Source organism: Labrus mixtus, chromosome 12 (assembly GCF_963584025.1).
Source record: "Labrus mixtus chromosome 12, fLabMix1.1, whole genome shotgun sequence".
NCBI lineage: Eukaryota > Metazoa > Chordata > Actinopteri > Labriformes > Labridae > Labrus > Labrus mixtus.
The window spans coordinates 23120200-23137699 of record NC_083623.1 but is presented as its reverse complement, the minus strand read 5'-3'; the positions used below and the strand labels follow the sequence as shown (position 1 = coordinate 23137699).

The following is a 17500-nucleotide window of genomic DNA, read 5'->3' as shown; positions in this document are numbered from 1 at the left end:
GGGTATGAGTCTCTTTACAAAATGGCCTTCACAGCTCGTATTGTCCTCAGATATGAGTTACTAAAAAAAGGAATCAATTCTCATTGCCCCAAAAAATCGAAACCCAGTAATGACTGAGAGCTGAATACGAGAGCCTGGAGAGTGAAGCTCTGGGTGCTTAATATTTCCTGTTCAGAAAATAAATAAAAAATACTTTATCAAACCCAGACTGCAGCCAGAGAGAGGACTAATGTGTCTGAGAGGGGAAAAGGAGCTTTTTATTGTTAGAGTAGAAATACGTGGGAGGTAATTACTTCATTACAGAAGCAGCTTAAGCTCTTCAGTGATTAAGACAATTCTAATATCAGAAGTTTAACACAACAGAGAAACGATCCTTTGAACGTTGAATTCTGGGAAACACAAAGCTTTAGTGCAACAGCAAAACAAAGAAGCAGAAACAGGTCATGTGAAGAGACAAGCCATGAAGTTCTTACTGCAGTATGTCACCTTATGTTCAGACTCAGGAGGATGACTTGCTCTCACTGAACTGCAGCTCAAACATCTCGTTGGTCATCTCATTTTCTGTGTTTAGCTACAGGATTGTAACCCAATTACTGAAATGTCATTTAACAGAACATGGTGAACAGCCTTCATAGCCGTGTTTTTAAGGTCTCTGTAATGACTCAATAGATTGTAGAACTGGATCGATGAACTCATTTTTATTTACATAGAACTGAATCATATTAAAAGTTACTTACAGGCACTCTACATAAAGAGCAGGTCTAACCCTAAAGCGTTATTTACAGAGAGCCAACATGAATCCACTATAAGCCAGAAGCACTTCCCCTAAAAGGCAGAAACCTCAAACAGAACCAGACTTATTGGAGAGCAGACATCTGCTGAGAGCGAGGACAGGAAGGAATCTGCCGCAGTCTTTACTGTAAAGGAAACTTTTATTTGATCTCTTGCTAATTTCTAGTTTTTCAGGCATGAATCACAGCGCTGAACAAAAATGATCTCACAGTCCTGTAAAGATCCACTTTAAGAAATTCACAGAGCATCATTCTTCTTCTCTCCTGAGCTGACGACTTCCTGTGAAACACCAGAGTGATTCTAAACATTAGGATGCTCTCAGTCAGAATAGAAGTAGATCTGCGGCCCACACACATACACACACACACACACACACACACACACACACACACACACACACTCAGCAGAGTGCAATGAATAGTGCTCACACGTGCTCCCGCTCTACTGTACGGTACAGTATGTAGGCTGAGTTCCTCCTCCACCATTAGCTGCACTTCAAAGCCTGGTTTTGCAGCTCAGGTCCCCTGAGCTCCCCTGGCCTCTTTTTAGTGTTTGTCTCATGCCAACAGCTCTATATGCAGCAGCAGATCAATCACAGCGAGCATCTGTGAGAGCAAAGTGACCATAAACACGCCCCGCTCGGAGTTAGCGCTCACACAGAACACTTCGTCATCGGGCACAGATGTCAAACTGCAGGATTCAAACTGGAAACTGTACGTTTGTTTGAAGAAGCTCCATTAGCAGAATGCAACGTGATACACATTCCTATACATTGGTCAAGCACATCAGAGGGCTTAAGTGAGCAGAAAAAGGAGAAAAATCAGACCAGTAACATCAAAACATGTCAGCTGAATTCAGCTCAAACACTATTTAAATCTGATGTCTAACTTTGGTTCATCCATCAGTTAATCAGACATGACGACGACAAACACGAGCACAAATCAAAGACAAGAATGCAGCCGCTGTTTGAAACAAACACATCACTTGGTTTAATTGTCTTTTTGAAACAACGATAACGATACAGCCGTCATTCTGTTCTGAATAATATCTGCAGGGATGTACACTCTGCTTCTTGCTCAGTCACTCTCTCGTTTTGTCTCTTCTTAGCCTCACTGTCCTCTTCCTCTTAGCCAACTCAAGGCTTTATGAACTAGTGCTCTAAAGCTGTACTGTACGCATGATGACCTCGGCCCGCTGTCAAAGTTACATAGTGCTGAAAACAGGTGACCAGGGCACTCTGTGGACATTAGAGAGACGCCACGCCTCCTGTTGAAAGTTATTGTGCTACTAAATTGACTTTGAAACTACGATTTGAAGGAGTAAAAGTTACACTGTGTTGCTTTTGTTAGAGTAAATTAAGCTTCCTACAAATATTTCAGTTGAAAAAAAGTAACATTTTAGAGTGATATTCCTGATTTGTCTCCCCTGTTGAACGTTGTTAACATTAAGTATGATATTAAAAAATGGTAACGCTGCTGTCATCTGCTCCCCTCGTGTGGCTGTAAGCAGGGTGGTCTGACTCTCCAGGGAGGGGGAAGTAATTATGTTGAACAACAAAGGGGGACGGACACTCAGAGGCCGTGACAGTCTCTGTTAAAAAAAAAATGTTGACGCAAAACAGAGCAAAGATTTCAGAAGATGCATCATTATTTTGGGGCGGGCTCTGGGGCTGCTGGGGGGCCAAGGATATTGAACAACAATCCTCACAGGAGGCACGCATTCTACAAAGGGCAGGTTGTAGAAAGAGTGGCTAAAAATACCAGAAAATCCAGTGCCAGGGTTTATAAAATAAGCCTGTGTGTGTCTCTCTCTCTCTCTCGCTCCGTGTGTGTGTGTGTGTGTGTGTGTGTGTGTGTGTGTGTGTGTGTGTGTGTGTGTGTGTGTGTAATGAGAGCATGCAGGGAATCAGCTGGCAGATTGGGCAGTGTGGGGACAGAGCTTCATTCATTAGAGAGAAGGAGCAACAAAACAACAGAGACCCAGAGAGGCAGCTGCTCTGCCAAAGCTAACAGGATCGCCTTTTTACTCCCGCTACCTGTTTTCTATTAAGTTAATTAAGGAGCGGCGAGGAGGCACAAACAAACTCAAGTAAAAGCTTCCTCCCTCTGAGGATTGGCGCTCTGCGTTGGAGGAGAGGCAGTGAAGGGATTGGGCGGGTGCGTGGAGCCTGTTGTCCTTTTTCGGGCTGCCAGTTCAAGGCAGATATTTACGTCCCTGTGACGTTTCTATTCGCAATGAATGTCATGGAGGCGTAATAAGGGGGGATGACGTGATCCCCTTTGTCCCTGGATCAGAGGAAGTGACAGAAGCGAGAACAGTGCTCTGTGTGTGTGTGTGTGTGTGTGTGTGTGTGTGTGTTTGTACAACTTCAGGAGTTTCATGCAAGTGTGATGAAATCTTGTGTGGGTATGTGGACCTCCTGCTATGTGTTTACATGGCGTGCTCTCTTATACTTCCACAACACCGTAACACAATGTGAATCCATCAAACTGGGGCACCCATAAAAAACCATCGCAGAATCAATATCAAAGTACAAAACTATACTGACGGTGGAGCTTCTTTGCCAGGGTGTTGTGGATTCTGACGAAGGGTTTGAGATTGGCAGCGGTCATCTCCAGGATTTCTGAGCATTTGAAACAATATCACCTCCACCACAGACTTAGCCAACCAGGAGATATACCTATAACCAGCACACATGAGCCATTTAAAAGCTTTCACATAAGGTTGTCAACATTTTTGATAGCACATGTTTTAAGAGGACACAGTCTCTTTTATTTTGAAGGTCTCATATTATTCTCTTTTTCAACAAACTTAAATTAGTCTTTGAGGTTCCCAAAACATGTCTGGGAAGTTCCTTGCCGTAAACCCACAACGATCCTGTCTTTTGGCATGCCTATAGAGCGCCACAGTAATGAGTCCTAAAACCCGGAAGTAAGTTAGCATTTGAGTGCCATGGAGTCTAATGTCTAAAAGTCAATGGGGATTTTGAACGGGTTTGTGGTTGGACGCCTGAAGTAAGGTCTGTAGTTAACAAAAGCTTAAGAGATGTTGGCGTTTTGTTAGACCACATAAACTACGTTAGGTAATACCCCCATTTATGAATTTTGAAGTTTTTACCAACTTTAAAAAGGCGGTTGCTAACAAGTGGCTAAATGTGACTACAGTGGTTGTCGGGGACATTAAACGTCATCACGCCGGACACAGAGGAACTCTCTCACTAGTCGGAGATGTCTCCTGTAGGTTTAATCTTTAGGTTAAGGTGAATATTATGTTAGTAAACAATTTATTAAGCTACGTGGATTTTTTTCGGAGATCGTTTGAAGCATAACGGCAGTGACGTCACAATCGTCCGACCGTGGTGTAGTTCGCTTGTAGCATAACGTTAGCTTTTGACTTCTGTCGGCTGAATTAACGCTTCAAACATCATGAAAATTATGTTCATCTGTGAAGATTATCCTGCTGAACAAAACGCCTACACTTCAGAAACGTGTAGGCGAACTCTCGTTAAACCCCATGGCGATGCTACTTCCTGGTTGGCCTACAAAAATACATCATATGGTTTTTTCTCTATAAACCCCTCTATTTCATCCCCTTGGCAGGGCATGGGTGACTAGGGCTTTCTTGCACCATGTCCTAATGTTTGAAGATGAGAAGGCAGACTCAGAGGGCAGAACAAACACCTAGCTGGGGGAGGGGTTACTGCCCTTTGTGATGTCACAAAAGGAAAATCTCCAAAAGTCCTGTTTGAGCACACATTTATGAAAAGTGGAGCAGGGAAAAAACGGAGAGGATGGACTTTTCTCATCATTGGGGGATAGTAGACAGACTAGGGACACATATTAGCGTTAGGCAAACATGGTAAGTTCATTTTGTGACCTTTAATGATCAATAGTATTGACAAGTAAATCAAAGCTTTAAAAATGTCTATTTCAGCACCAGGCGCTGTCCACAGTGCTGCTCACACACTGTTCCTTGTTGGGCGTGTTTGTGTTAGTCACTGACCATCCCATGTCGATGTTAAGAAAATTTAAAAAATATTAGAATAAAAAAATCTTGTGGGTCAGTTATTATTGCTGGGGGGGGGGGGGGGGGGGGGGGGCGCAGTTTCTAACCCCTGATCTACAAACACATTTGCTTAATAAAATGTAAAACGGTCGGTGCGATGATACCGCAAAGCGCACTATTGAGCCACGATGAATCACTGCAGGGGGAACACCTTCACCCCAACAGCTCTGAATACTGGTATCTTTACTACATTAAATAACTAAAACTTTTTTTTTCCCCAAAAAGTCTATAACAGATTCAATTCAACAATGAAATGGAGTTAGACTTTGGAAAAGAAGCATCTATTAGGCATTTGGATTGTATATAAGCATCTAAAAGAAAATACTATTGTTTTTAGGGTTTTAAGAGTTAAGAAAGAGTTAAAAATCATGTTCATTTGTTCGACCAACCAACTTTACATTACCAATACTATGACAGTTATGAAACAAATTTAAAAACTAAGTATCCTCATTGGGGCCCTGGTCAGTCCTACATACCCCCCCTCTGCTACGCCCATAGGGCTAAGCAGCGACACTGACCCTCTGATCAGCCAAAACTAAGAGAAAGAGGAAAAAATAAAGAAACCCCAGTCATTCTTCCTCCTCCTCACTTCCTTCTCCCAGCATGCATCAGCCTCCCCCCCTCCTCCCCCTTTCATCCTCACGTCTTGTGCTTCTCTCACACACTGTACACAGTCGGCTCCACACTGAGCCTCGTGTGTTTGCACTGATGGGAGCTCATTATCTGATTTAGATACAGACCATGCACCTCTGAGAGGAGTGAAGCAGCCTTTTGTTTTCTCACTCACTTCCATCAGGATGGAGCTGATCACTTCATCCTCCTGTTTGTGTGTTCTGTTCATGATTTCACACACAGCACATCAGATTATTACCATGTAGGCAACTTCAAAGACACAAATTCAACACACCCATACGTTAAAGATTTTTTATTTTTCAACTATTTCTTTCGTTGTGTTATGTCAACAGTTATTAAGGCCTGCATGTGCATCACACCATCCTAATAGCAGGCGAGCGTTAGATACCGCCTCACATCCCACAGAATCAGGTGCATCCGTTAAATATTTACTTCTCTGCTCTAAGCATTTCAGTTTCCCCTTGCAAACAGTATAACATGTAGTGCATTCATTTTGAAGGTGGACAAACAGAAGTGTGCTGCTTTGTATTGCCGAACTGTTGACTGAATTCACAAAGGTCAGGGCTCGATTAACGGCTCATTGAGCTTAATAAAGTTTTTCTCCAGTGTTGACACAAGTCACAGTCGCCCCTGTTAGCTGGCTGCTAACCGTGTCTCGACGCAAACGCACTGCCTGCAGGCTGCATATGAACATAAACAGCAAACATGGCTCACTGTGGTCAGTTTTAAAACGTTGAGTTCAACACAAAGATTAGCACAGAAACTTGAATTAAAGCCATCATCACGCATTCAAGCCTTTAGATGTCCGAAATTTGTCCTAATTTAACAAAACAGCTCACCACCCTCCATTGAAAATGTGTTTTCAATTCAAATCCATGATCAACATGGGTCACCTCTTTACGTGGTAGGTGGGCTTTTAATGGGAAAAAAACAAGTCAGAGATTTGTTGGTATTAGCTGAAAATTGATCAGGATTAAGAGACACGACTGAAGTCAATAAGAGTTCAGTGACAATGAGAACAAGGTTTTAAAAAGTATTTTATGTAAAACAAATAAATAGGAAAAGATCCTCTTCCAAATCTGACAGAAAGCTTTACAGGCCGATGTTTGGTTTGTGGTTTTCTAACAGCTTCTTGTTTTTTATCTACTCGTCTCTTCTTCTACTGCCTTCAATGTGTTTAGATTCTTCTCCGCATGGCTGCAGAGTAGCAATGAATTCCAGGTCACCAATGCAGGGAGAATATTAAAAAATTATACAATGGCCAGTCGGAGCGGTCAAAAAACCTGTATCGTTTCACAGCCATGCAGGAAAAGAGCTGACGCGGCTTCTCCAAGCTCCATGTCTCTGTTCTCTGTTTCCTCCTAACCAGCCGACGTCCCACAGGGGCCGACCCCCACAGTCAGACGCAGCAGGTTTACTTTATAGATATTGGAAATTTAAGAAACAGCAGCCGTGCAGGGGAGTAAGCTGCTTATGCTGAATGTTCACACAGTGAGCGGGCACAGGCTCATGATCTATTTAGAGCCGGAGAGCACAGCGGCGTTTCCGATGAGAAAAGCATATCCTGATTAGAAGATGACATCTCAAAAGCTTTTCTGTTGACTGATTTTTCTGCCGCATGCAGTTGTGTGACCTCATTTCAGGAAACAAAGAGAGTTTGTTGTCAGGCGGGATTATGTGATTCCAGAGGATCATCATGTTACAGATACGCAGATCTGAAGGGAAGATAAAGTGAAGTGGAGAGCAGAGGGGCTCAGGGGTCAACACCAAGGACACAGACTTCTGTTAGCAGTGGGTTTACTAAAAGGTTATTTTATCATCATTTATGTAGAGACCCAGATGACAGTTTTTGTTCTCAGTATTCATCTTTATATAATTCAATCTCCTCTTCTTTAAGTACCAGTACTGAAAAAAACGACCAAATACCAACCAATGCTCCTGCACATGAAAAACCCTCATTATGCTCAAGGTGGCGCTGTGTTAAAAAAAAAATGTATCTTCCTTTATTGTGTTATCTTGAGAACGCTTTTGCTTGCTGAAATGATTGCATCATCTTTAATCCCTCGGTTTGATTTGTTCTTTAGCCTTTTTTTCCTTTGATCTCAATAACTTACATTTTATGATTGTTTAAAAAGAAAAATGAAACCATTGAGATAATCATCAATAAAACCCATATATCCCATATATCTCTTCAGACATTGCTGATCTAAAGGGAATGTAACACATCAATCTGTCATAAACTACGAGTTAATAAAAACAAAGCTTAACTAAATTATGAGAAAGAAGTTTTCATTTGACTTGATCTAATTTTTAATAATGTCACTATTATAAAATCATAGATCTACACATTTCTCTTTTATTTGAATATTATTGACTGATAAACCAGCTCCAAAGAGTCAGGTTAGTATGTGTAAGTTGGCCCATAAGAGAACAGCCTTCAGTGTGTGTGCGTGCGCAGTGTGTGTTTGTGAGCAGTGGGTCTGAAGGCTCTCCTCATTTATTCATGATTTCTGATCCTTCTCGAATGTCCGACTCGATCCGGCTCTGACAGGTCAGCACTCATCGAGTCAGACGGCCGTCCCTCATGACCGAGTCGACAACGAGCCAGAGACACCATTTCCTGCCCCACCTCCACCACACACACACACACACACACACACACACACACACACACACACACACACACACACGCACACAAACTCACACACACACGCTTACACCTCTGTGAGCCAAGACTGTGGCGACCCCGTACAGTGTCAGCTCCTGTTCAGCCAATATGGAGGATCATTGAGCTTCTGTTTGGACACTGTTGATGCTGTCTTTGCTCTCCTGCTTGATTTACATTACATTATTCACCAGTATTTTCTGTCAACATTCGGCATTAAGCTCCAAGTTTGAACTCATTTTGTATTTTCTGATTTTTAAACCTATTTGTGAATAGTCAGATAAATGGAAAATGTCGGAAATTGGCTTAAACTAGTGCACATGCATGAATGATATCAGAGTAGAACGTTTCATTAAATAAAACATCTGAGTGATATAAATCCTCATCACGTTCCAAACCTGGATCAAAAGCAGCTTGATTTGCTGGTCTTTGACTTTGTTGGTCAGGTAGATTGACTTCTGATTGGCAACTCTCAGGCTCCGCCCACAACTGCTGCACATGACGACATTAAAGTGCATCTTAGTTAGAATCAGGAAGTAGAAACCACCTGAGAACTAAAACACTAATGCATGAGTTACACAAGGCTTTGCTATCCAGACCATAGTAAGTTAGCATACACATGCTATGTTAGCTGAGATGGCGCTGTTTGTTCTTCTCTGTGGAGGGATTCAGTACTTTACACTCAACACACGCCGCTGTTCATAATCATAAACTTTGGGGTGTAAACAGCTGAATGGCTGACTGTTACTTTTGATTGGTTCACAGTAGGGCTTACGTCCTTCAGTTGGTCAATTGGTCGGTCGATGAGCTTTATTCTGATCAAAATGTAATTGGTGGGACAATCGCATGTGTTACTTTCATAAACAAGATGAGCTTAATCCATTAATCCTGTTTGCAGGGGGGGAGTGTTATAGTGTTAGAAAACAACATTGATTGTGATTATTATTATTAACAATGTAGTTTACTCATATCTTTCTTTTGTATTAATCATGTGATTTAATAAACAGGAAGTCTAAACAGCCGTCACGACTTTAAGCTCTCCCATTGTCGAAGTGACTGAAGACAGCGAGGCAGATAAGGAATAACACACTATGCAGCTGCTCGCAACCTTGATGCTTGTGTACCTCATTGTTTGTATGTAATACATGACTCGCCCAGGCACAAGGACAGACAACTGTAACAGAGCAGCTGGGCGGGGGAATCGGATGGGGGCTGGATGTCAGCTGGGCGTCAGCGAAGGGGAGGCAGAGGTTCACGCAGTAAAGCGCCCTCGTGTTGATTCATTCTTTAACGTCTATGCCAACCTGATGAACACGTGGTAGTATATGAGTACTGAGAGTTATAAAAACGTACAAATCTATTTTCATACGTGGAGGAAGCATAAACAAGCCTGAACCGGTGTGTTTGCTGTTAATATTCTTTCTTTGCATTTAGTAAAAGATATTTCTTAGCGTATGTGTTCCATGTTGCATCGCACAGTGTGATCCTGCATGCACTTACACAGATGGTCATGTGTTCGTTCAGGCAGGTGAAGGGCATATGGACGACAGACCTCCAACCAAAACTCTGCTTCCGCCACTGACAAGAAGCTCAGGAGGCCTGGCAAGCCACAAGTTACTTCCACACTCACACACACACACACACACACACACACACACACACACATACACACACACACACACTCTCTCTTTCAGTCCAATGCAGAACACTCCGGAGAATGAACCCTCCACTCTCATGCATATCCACTTATTCAGCTTTTCTTGGAGAAAATTGAGGTTTGCAGAGCTGGCGGTGCAGCTGTATAATCCCAGCTTTAGGGATGTTCAGGGAGAATCGATGGCAAATGAGGGGACAGTGCGGTCGTCCATAGCAACAGATGAGAGTCTAACATTCAGCGAGGTTGAGGGGGTGGCGACAGAGCAGAACCCCGCTGTGCATCGCCCTTTCCACCTGCAGTCTTCTCTTGATGCTCCGCAGGCTGCTGTCTCCGCCTCTGTGCTGCTCCTCCACTGACCATCACAGCAGGAGGTCAGGCTCACTATAACATTAAAGAATCACCGGACCGCAGGGCAGCACAGGGCAAGCAGCTGCGCACATAGCAGCACGGCTTGGTCAGGTGGAGGAAGAGGTGTGTGTCTGCTTTAATGATAATCAGCAGCAGACAGAAACAACAAGAGGATCAACATGTGGGTCAATTAGCTGAATAATGAAATGTTAGGGTGGTTGTGAGTAATGAAGTTTTGTTAAATCCTTGATCCTTGTAATCAGGGCTGCCCTCGAGAAGTCAACAATTACAATCCTGAGTGGAGAGGACAGTGAGTGAAAGAAATCTCTTCAACTTCTTTCTCTTCAGGAAACTCATATCTCCCATTGGAAAAACATACTCATTGATTACAAGTCTCTTAAAAATACATCCTTGTCTTTGAATAACAACGACCACAACTCTATCTGGCTATCATTTATGAGCTTTATACAAACATAATCCAATAAAGAAATCCCCATACCAACACGTCCGGTACCTACCGGGCTGAACCACAACACAGAAACTGAACCTTCTCTGCCTTCACTGCTCAGTAAGCTGTCCAAAATGGCCCACCAGAGATCAGCGGGCATTAGAGGCAACAGAAGCATCATAACATGGACAAGCGTAAACATCATTCAGGCTACCAGCAGTGGGTTATGGTAATCTGAAATTTAGCTTAGCTCGTAGCGGCTTTGCAATTTAAAAAAGTGTTGTGGTCAACCATCGTTTTGTTTGTAGTTTTTCTTAAAGAATATTGATTCAGGCATCCTGTATCAGAAAAAACCTTAACAAAAAGGTGAACTAATGTCTTATCCAGGGGGGTGTCTAGACTTTTTGGCCCCTTCTGTCCACACTAATCAAATTAAGTAACACAGGATAATGGAAACATAAACATCTTCTTAGCTTAATTCTTCAAGGACTCAACAAAAATATATATGTCCAAAGTCACAGATTAAAGTATGTTGTAAATTGCAAACATTTGAACTCTGAAACTGCCTGTTGCAACACAGCCTGAATAACTGATTTCCACATAAGTCCCACCTCTGGCAAGGCAAATAGCCAATCATAGTTTAGGATTTTGGGGTGGCACCTGGGGTTAGGGGTTAGGGTTGGGGTTAGGGTTAGGGTTACCCTTCGACATGCCCCTGGTCTTATCAGACAATGTGTTCCTGTAGATTAACCAAAGAAGATGAAAATATGACTGCAACAAGACGTGTGTCAGGTCAAAAAATATGGATACTTCCTATGATGAGATCATTGACAATTCAAAGGACGTGTCAGTAAGAAAATATTTCATGCAGTCCTAGTTTTGGTGTTATTGCATTTGTAGTTTCATATGCAAACAGGTGTAAAGACGTGTAAAAGGTAGTCCGATGAAAAATCCAAAAAGACAGACACCCAGTGGGTGCTGGATCCAAAAACACCAATAGGTAAACAGAAGCAAACAAGAGCCGCACGCCAAGGAGCCCCCGTTTAAAAGATTTATTGGCAAGTGACGTTTCGAACCAACTTGCTCTTCCTCAAACTACAAACATGCAGGACAGAAGGCAGGCGTGTGGTTTACTCATCGACACTCGTTAAGCAGACAGTTGGCGTGTGGATATCATGACTTGGCCAGCAGCCTGTTATGATTCTGTGTTACGGGAAAAAACCAGGCGGGCAATTGGCTCTGTGGGGAGCACGAGGTCAGACGCACACATTTTGAGTCGTGTGTGTGTGTGTGTACATGACTGAGATGTTCTTTCTATACTGTGATGACTCATCGACTGCTCCAACGTGTCCCACAGAGCTGCTCCTGTCTCCTGCTGCTCTTACTGATTGGACTTCTCACAGCACAGATACACTGTTAAACAAACAGGCTGTCACTGACGCTGCTGCTCCATCTCTGCACCGAGGAGGAGGAGGAAGAGGAGGAGGAGGAGGAGGAGGAGGAGGAGGAGGAGGAGGAGGAGGAGGCTGACCAGCAGAAGAGTGATGAAGACAGAGAGAGGGGAGGACAAAATGCAGCTCAGCAGGTTTTGTTGGAGCGTGCATGAGGTGTGTGTCCAGGCCTGCAGCAAGCTCTGTGCTGGTCCCCGCGGAGCTCAGGATGGAGCTTAGTGTACTTGAGCCAAGAGCACGGTGACATATGTGCCAGTATTTATAGCCAGCAGATCCGCTGAGAGGCCCGGGGGCTGCTTAGAGAGGGTATTATTCAGGACCCAAAGACCAACCTGGCCACCATCGAGCTCATCACAAAGACCAACGTGGCCACCTGACCAGGACCCAAAGACCAACCTGGCCACGATTGAGCTCGCAGGACATTAGGCAGCAGATAAATACAACAGGGGAGAAGCTAATTCACCAGATTCCCAATGATGAGGCTCAGATGTTGGTTTATTGTTGCTGTAGGGTGTAAACGGTATAAATGTGTGGTAAATGACAATCCTCTCTGCTCTCAGATTAATAAAAGAAAGTGACAGTGAAAATCTGGGGAAATGTCAAGCCTAATTTAAAAGAAAATCAGCACATGGTTTGTGATTGGCTTCTATTAAACACCGACTAATATAAGCATCTTAGCATTCATCCACTTTTAACGAACATTATACTTGCTAGTAAGCTAAAATCCTCAACAATGTTATTCTAACTACTACGTTACCTAGAGATTAAAATCTTTCCTTTTGTTTGGTGCAACTCTTTAATTGCTAATATTAGCATTTAGCTACTAACTAGCCGTGTTGGGATTGTTGTATTAATTTAAGCAATTTAAGATCGATTATTTTGAAGGGAGTACTAAATGATTCCATAAATACAAATCTGAGATGCATATCCTTTGATTGACTAGAACTTCACATTATAAACAGCATTGACCATTTATACAAAACTTATCTTAACATCTTGCGCTCACTCTAAAAAAAATTGAAGAAAAGTTACAATGAATGATGACAAATTGTAAGGCTGCGCAGACATTGAAAGGATTGGTTGATTTGCGTTAATAGTTGCGATTGCAACATCACAGTTTCCGTGAGGGACTGGCTAATGGGTGGTCAAATTTCTTGTTTTAACCTGAAATATGGAGAGATGAGGGCGTGTTTTGACGACTAAACTGTTAAACGCCATATCCCTCCATAGATGGCAGCAGAATCACAAGTCTAAAAGGTTAAACCAGTTATTAATATTTTGTCAGATCATATGCTCAAACCGCAATGCAACCACCTGCCACTAGTCGGGGCTGTAGCACTGGTTAAAGGGCCGGCTCTCCTCGCTCTATTACCAGGATGTAAACAAGCACAGTGAGTGAACAGATAGCATCTCCAAGGAGCAGCGTGGTTTGGCAGTATTTTGAAAATGGAGATGGAGTTGTATGTCAGGTTGAACTGGCATATCGACCAAAGCAATGAGTAACCACATTTAGGACGCTGACCTGCAAGGAGGACCAACAAGGCTGGCGGTGCTAGCGCTAGTAACGTTTACCAAACTCTGCAAACCTAGTTACATTGTTTACCCTTTTACCATCAGACAATTCAAAGACATTTTCTCAATTTTGACTGTTTTCTAATTGTTTTCTCCGTCTGCTAGTCTCTTTTTAAAATGAGTAGCAAGGAACATCTTTAGGACAGATGTCCCTCCTGGTTGTCATTGTTTATTGTCTTTTTGGTCACTGATCGATCCAGAAGATGTGTAATTGATGATTTATTGGACACTCTAAATGTATAAGACTATTACCTGGCACACAGCAGTATTAACAATACTTGAGCTACAGACCCCCGACTTTACAGGCAAATTGTCAATACTGTCATCAGAAGGAAACTACAGCAGAGGTATAATTGAATATTATTTACAAGACTTTGTGAGCTTCTGGAGAAAAGGGACAGAAGTAAGACAACTGATTCTCACTCTGAGATAGCACTTTCTGCAACTGGTAAAGATGGTGAAGTAAAACACACATTTCTTGCTTGGCAGCAGAGCGTGCCTGCTCATATTCCATTTAGGGCAGCAGTGAGGTAAAGCAAGTCATAGCTCTGTCAGATTAAAGCTATGATTACCGAGGGATTAGCAGTTTCACTGCAGCAGCCTGGGAACTCAGCAATGGACAACGAGGTAGATTAATGCCCCTCCCCTCAAAAAAAACAATCAGGACACGGCACAGCTCAGGCACCTCTAGCATGACACCAAATTATGTGTTGGAAGGGTTAATGGTAAGTCAATTAGAGCATGGCACTAATCTGCACAAGCCAAAGGTCATCTCTTAGTAGACTGGCAGATTAGAGCCCGGAGGCTCCCTCACTTGGAGTGCTACTTCACCTGAATGCACACCCACAATCCCCTGCAGGAGGGCTTCAGGCCAATAGACAGCTTCCATACAAGCTCATTCATTATTTAGCTGCACCCCCAACCCAACAAACGGTGAAGTGATCAAGACACTCAAGGTCAAGGTCGCAAACTGTTAAAAGCCACACACTCTGAAACCCTGGAGGCCAGAACATGATGAGGAATGAGAATATCAAAGTGTTTGATAATCAAGCTGCAAATATGAGCCCCAGTCCCCCCCCACCCTATCTCACAGACTGACTCACCTGCTGCATCTTTAACCCTGAGAGCTGCTTCTGCTGGGTTTCAATCAGCTCGGGTGGTTATTGCTCAAAAGGTATATATGTTTTCTGTAGGTTCTGTATATTTTCACACCTGCTGATACCTTACCTCGGTGTGAGCTGCATGCAAATTGACAGACTTTTACACTTTACCCCGAATCAATCCTGGAATCCTCCAGGTAACATTTCCGCGGGAAGTAAGGGTTATTCGATGAATGATCACAGGTAATATTCAGGAAAAATTCATCATGAGAATCTGGGCATTGAGATTCTATCATGCGACCAGTGCAATCGTCATGAACATAATGAATCTTGTACTTTTTTCTGCTCCCCAATTAGCTCTTTTCCACTCGTTCTTTAAAACTTTGTATATGTCCAATTACAGGTAGAACTGATGTAAGGGCAAAAATTATCATTATAGCTGCAGACTCTTTTGTCTTGTCAGACATTTCCATCACTTTTTACGTCATGTTCTGCCTCTAGACATCCCCCACCCCGCCCATCTGACAGGCAAAGCCTCCTACTGTGAGGTGCACGTGTGAACAACTAACTCTGGAAATGTTCAGGGGCAGCCCGTCCTGAAATGATGTAGACATTTTCAGGAGTGCATGTGTGAAAAGAGGTAAGGTGCAAATATATATTTCTTTTATATTTTCTTTCTGCAACATTAAAAGTAAGTAAGTATTAAAGTAAAGGTTAGGGCTGTGCTAAAAAAATTCGATATGCCAATATATTGTCATATCTCCCTGCAAATACATGTATCGATGTCAGATGTTACATAATCAATATGACTGCACACCTGTAATGACAGTTTTGAAAGACAATGGACCTATGGTGCATAGCTCTGGGATTGAAATATTTGAATGTGTTTCTAGGATCTCTAAGAACCTGAATTGAAGTTATAGGGTCCTTATGCTTCTGCTGTTATTCTCAACATGATAGAACACCTGTTGTAGTGAATTCTGTGTAGGACATGTTCATTATCCAAAATCAATGTATATCACGATATGTATCGTATTGTATCGTGGGCTTGAGGGAAATACCCACAATTATGCAAAATAAGCTAAGTGTCTTAGTGTAGATTCTAACCGTTAAGAAAAAGTAACCGTCTCTCACAACCTGTAGACTAACAGATCTCTAACCAATACCTGTGCTGCAGGTGTAGCTGCTGAAAGTATACACTCTGTGGCATGTCGGCTCTGTTAACAGCCCCCATATAAAGCCACAGCTAAACCAGCAGCGGGACAATGAGCTGGTGATAACGCTGATAACTCAAAACCTCCCTCATATAACTGAACCCCTGCCTCGCCAGTGTTGGGTTATGTGACTCACAGACTGCTTGGATAGAGGTCAGTTAATGCTCTGTGCTCTGATGATGAGGTGCACTGATATGATATCCAGCAGACGTTTTTATAGACTAGAGTTGGAAAATGAACCTGTTAAGTTTTCATCTTGCATCAATCAATCCAATCCAACAATGGGCTACAACTGAGAAGACCCGTTCTCCCCTGTGCTTCAGCCTAGCGTTAGGTGAAACCAGAAGTGACTGATTAGCAGACCTCAATGACCGTGATGGGACATACGGCTGTAAAATCAACAAAAAGTAGCAGCACAAAATGTTTGAGTTTACTCTGCTTTCTATTTGCACGCCGTGTGATGTAACTATTGAACCTGTGGGGCGTCAGATAGCCATGAGGTTATACTGGGTGCCCCATGTAAGAGGCTGCAGTTGGGTTTAGGGATGCACCAATCCAATCAGTAGCTAGCTCAGATATCGGTGACAATAGGACAAGCCATGAGGCCGATCTATTAACTTAAGTTCTATGCTATCCTGAGTTTACGGCAAGTACTTGGGTGTGCTAAGTCACTGTTCTCCACTCACTGATAGGTCTGGGCATTTTGCTTGGCGGACTTGACATAAAATGGAGGAAGCTAACAACAAAGGCTCAACAATTTGGAGTTTTAACGCTTGATACACCGACGACTTCTATCACAATAAGCAAAATTTGCAAAGACGAAACAATACAAAGCAGTTAACTTTGTCGACATGCATGGGAAAGGGTTAGTAGACTTCCCAGTGATGATTTAAAAGCGAGGAAACACTTGGAGAAACGGTTTGCCATCACATAAATCCTTTCTAAAGGCGTTCTGCCTGGCTCCTCCAGGAGATCAGCTGAGTTAATGGATGTAAAACCTGAAAACACTGGTAACTGATATGGTTCGGCAGATACCCAAAGCCCAAGTATATGATCAGCAGGAAACTTGTAAAGTTGGATCAAGGTGTCATACTCTATCCACTGTCATTTCGTCTTCAATGAAGCCATAAGAAAGTAAAAAAATCAATCTTTAAGGTGAAAAAAGGCTGCACAAATCGCAATTGTCAAACTATGCAGCACTTACAGCGACGTACAAGGTACCCTTCAACATGAGACAGTAATGTTTGACACTTAAACATATTGTCATAGTTTAAAGTGTGCAGAGTTGGCATTTATGGGCGACAGATGGAACAGTAGAGGAGCTGCACAAATGTTGGAGTTTTGTGAGTCTTGTGTGAAAGTGGAAGTATTTGTTGTTATTCTCTCAATCCAACCCACTTAATAAAATCTTGATGTCTTATTTTGTGCCTAAATTAAAACAAACGAGCTGCTTGACATTAACAGAGTGTGCTTCCTAATGCATCTCAATGAGACACCAAAGGACGGTGACTAACTGTTGGTAGACTGCTTGGGAGGAGAATGTGTTTCAAATTGT

The 17500-nt window shown here is 42.7% G+C and overlaps 1 protein-coding gene across 2 annotated transcripts in view; it reads right to left on the bottom strand.

Moving 5' to 3' along the window:
- Nucleotides 1-17500, bottom strand: part of lrfn2b (leucine rich repeat and fibronectin type III domain containing 2b) — a 153337-nt gene that overhangs the window by 134430 nt on the left and 1407 nt on the right. The window lies entirely within an intron of this gene.